This window comes from Felis catus, chromosome X (assembly GCF_018350175.1).
Source record: "Felis catus isolate Fca126 chromosome X, F.catus_Fca126_mat1.0, whole genome shotgun sequence".
NCBI classification, from domain to species: Eukaryota; Metazoa; Chordata; class Mammalia; order Carnivora; family Felidae; genus Felis; species Felis catus.
This window is the reverse complement of record NC_058386.1, coordinates 49,627,501-49,631,768: the sequence shown is the minus strand read 5'-3', so window position 1 is coordinate 49,631,768 and position 4,268 is coordinate 49,627,501.

The following is a 4,268-nucleotide window of genomic DNA, read 5'->3' as shown; positions in this document are numbered from 1 at the left end:
CTGACTGAGACTGAGAGGGATCCGATCTCTAACTGCGGGGTTTCTTCAGACTGGGAATGGCTCCCTGTTCTCGCACCTGGGGAGGAGGGGAGCCAGGCCTAGGTGCGATGGTAGGTCAGAGGCTCAGTCCACAGCTGGAAAACCTCCCTGGAGGGCCACACAATAGTACAGAACCTGCCTGTGTCCACCACTCCCGGGTGCAGTGGCTGGGCCTAGGGCTCAGTCTGCAGGAGGATAAGGCCACCATCTCTCTGGAGTGTTGTGGGAAAAGACAAAGGCTGCCTGCGTCCACCACCCCTAGGGATCCCGGCTAGGGCACCGGCTCCATCCACAGTAGGAGCAGACGGTCCTCCCTGAAGTGCTGCTGCAAAGACAAAGCCAGCCAGGACCAGGTATTGAGCTCCACAGAGAGATGCTTCCCCAGTGCCAGAGCGCAGGGAGCAGGACTTTGAATCCTAGCCAAGCCCAGGGTCAAGGGAGCTGGCAGAGTGAGAAGGACTGTCCCATCTGCTCCCATGGCACAGTGAGGATGACTCAAACTGAGTCCACTGGTCCACCTCCATGGATAAGAGACTGAGGGACCACCATTCCCCACCCCCACCACCACCAAGGCAGGGCCTCAGGGATCACTCCCTGGGCCCATAGTGGAGGTGGGTTCAGATTACGCCAAACCATGTGCCTTGCACTGTGTAACTGTATGTCCATCTGAGCTGCACAGACCCTGAGGACAGCTACTACCTGCAAGCAATGCAGCATTGCTTGGATAACTCTAGGTAAATTCTGGATATATAGGTATATTCTCCCCCCACCCTATTTCTCCTTCTTATATCTTCCCTCCCAGAGGCTAGTTACTCTGGTTATTGGTCTGTCTAAACAGACATATTTAATCCATTTTCTTGATACATATTCCATACTTCCTGCTTTATACTCCTTTCTCTCTCTATGGAATAATCAAGTCACATGGTTTCTCTGTCTGGGTAACTTTATCTTCCTTTCATTTTCTCCACCCCCTTCTTTCTTTTCCTTTCTCTCCGGATTAAGACTTTTAGTCTCTCTGCCTAATCAATGTTTATTTTTTTCTCCACCCCCGCCCCTGATCCTGTCATTTCTCTCTTTATATGTTCTCTTGCATCAGCAATGCCTCCCCCCTCTTCTTTACTTGTAGTAGGTGTTTTTGGGTTTTTTGTTTTTAGTCTTTAGGTTTTTCTTTTTGTTTATTTGTTTGTTTGTGTTATTTCTTTTTGTGTTTGCATATTTTTGTCTGCCGTTTATCTATCTGTTTTCCTTTACAGGGCTACTCCAAGGAACAAATCAAAGCACATCTGGTGGAGGGTGCAAAATATTAATACGAGTAGGGTAATAAAATAACAGAAGTCAAAACAACAGAGAGCAAGTAACAATCCCTGAAAAACACCTCTTGAAGGGCCAGGCCCTGGACAGTTTATGACCCCACTTTAATATAGCAGTGCTCACAAGAGCAGAGCATACACCAAGCTTTTAAAACACATAAAGGACAGAAAACTAGCCAAAATGACGAAACAGAAGAATTCTCCTCAAAAGAAATTCCAGGAAGTAGCAACAGCTAACAAATTGATCAAAACTGATTTAAGCAATATAATGGCATAAGAATTTAGAATAATAGTCATAAAGTTAATCACGGGGATTGAAAAAAACATAGAAGACAGCAGAGAATCTATTGCTACAGAGATCAAGGGATTAAAAATAGTTATGAGGAGAAACAATGCCATAAATGAAGTACAAAATGAAATTGAGGTGGCTAAAGCACAGATTGAAGAGGCAGAAGAGAGGATAAGTGAATTAGAAGATAAAATTATGGAAAAAGAGGAAGCTGAGAAAAAGAGAGATCAAAAAAACCAGGAGTATGAGGGGAGAATTAGAGAACTAAGGGGGCGCCTGGGTGGCGCAGTCGGTTAAGCGTCCGACTTCAGCTAGGTCACGATCTCGCAGTCCGTGGGTTCGAGCCCCGCGTCGGGCTCTGGGCTGATGGCTCAGAGCCTGGAGCCTGTTTCCGATTCTGTGTCTCCCTCTCTCTCTGCCCCTCCCCCGTTCATGCTCTGTCTCTCTCTGTCCCAAAAATAAAATAAACGTTGAAAAAAAAAATTAGAGAACTAAGTGATGCAATAAAACAGAGCAATATACGTATCATAGGAATTCCAGAAGAAGAGAGCCAGAAAGGGGCAGAAGGTGTACTTGAACAAATCATAGCTGAGAACTTCCCCAATCAGGGGAAACACAGGCATTGAAATCCAAGAGGCAAAGAGAACTCCCTTCAAACATAACTTGAATCAATCTTCTGCGTGACATATCGTAGTGAAACTGGCAAAATACAAAGATAAAGAGAATTCTGAAAGCATCTAGGGATAAATGGGCAGTAATATAAAAAGGTAGACACATAAGGGCAGTAGCAGACCTATGTACTGAAACTTGACAGGACAGAAAGGAATGGCAGGAAATCTTCAATGTGATGAACAGAAAAAATATGCAGCAAAGAATCCTTTATCCAGCAAGTCTGTCATTCAGAATATAAAAAGAGATAAAGGTTTTCCCAAACAAACACTGAAGGAATTTATCACCACAAAACCAGCCCTACAAGAGATCTTAAGGGGGACTCTGTGAGTGAAATGTTGCAAGGACCACAAAGTACCAGAGGCACCACTACAAGCATTAAACCTACACACATCACAATGACTCTAAACCCATATCTTTTCAAAATAACACTGAATGTAAATGGACTAAATGCTCCAACTAAAAGACATAGGGTTTCAGAATGGGTAAAAAAAAAAACAAGACCCATCTATTTGCTGTCTACAAGAGACTCATTTTAGACCTGAGGACACCTTCAGATTGAAAGTGAGGGGATGGAGAACTATCTATCATGCTACTGGAAGTCAAAAGAAAGCTGAAGTGGCCATACTTATATCAGACAAACTGGACTTTACATTAAAGTCTGTAACAAGAGATGAAGAAAAGCATTATATAATAATTTACAGAGTCTATCCATCAGGAAGAGCTAAGATTTATGAATATTTATGCACTCAATTCAGAAGAACCCAAATATATAAAATAATTAATCACAAACATAAGCAACCTTATTGATAAGAATGTGGTAATTGCAGGGGACTTTAATACTCCACTTACCGCAACAGACAGATCATCTAGACACAGGATCAAAAAAGAAACAATGGCCCTGAATGACACATTGGACCAGATAGACTTGACAGATATATTTAGAACTCTGCATCCCAAAGCAACAGAATATACTTTCTTCTTGAGTGCACATGGGATATTCTCCAAGATAGATCACTTACTGGTCACAAAACAGCCCTTCATAAGTATACAAGAATTGAGATCATACCATGCATACTTTCAGACCACAATGCAATGAAACTTGAAATCAACGACAGGAAAAAGTCTGGAAAACCTCCAAAAGCATGGAGATTAAAGAACACCCAACTAAAGAATGAATGGGTCAACCATGGAATTAGAGAAGAAATTTAAAAATGTATAGAAACAAATTAAAATGAAAATACAACAATCCAAAAGCTTTGGGATGCAGCGAAGGCACCCTGAGAGGAAAATACATTGCAATCCAGGCCTATCTCAAGAAACAAGAAAAATCCCAAATACAAAATCTAACAGCACACCTAAAGGAAATAGAAACAGAACAGCAAAGACACCCCAAACCCAGCAGAAGAAGAGAAATAAAGATCAGAGCAGAACTAAACAATATAGAAAATAAAAAACAGTAGTACAGATAAATGAAACCAAGAGTTGTTTTTTTTGAAAAAATATACAAAATTGATAAACCTCTAGCCAGGCTACTCAAAAAGGGAAGGGAGAGGGCCCAAATAGATAAAATCATGAATGAAAATGGAATTATTACAACCAATCCGTCAGAAATACAAGAAATTATCAGCGAATACTATGAAAAATTTTATGCCAACAAACTGGACAACCTGGAAGAAATGGATAAATTCCTAAGCACCCACACACTTCCAAAACTCAAACAGGAAGAAATAGAAAGCTTGAACAGACCCATAATCAGTAAAGAAATAGAATCAGTTATCAAAAATCTCCCAGCAAATAAGAGTCCAGGACCAGATGGCTTCCCTGGGGAATTCTGCAAGACATTTAAAGCAGAGATAATACCTATTCTTCACAAGCTGTTCCAAAAAATAGAAAGGGAAGGAAAACTTCCAGACTCATTCTATAAAGCCAGAGTTCCATTGATTCCTAAACCAGAGAGA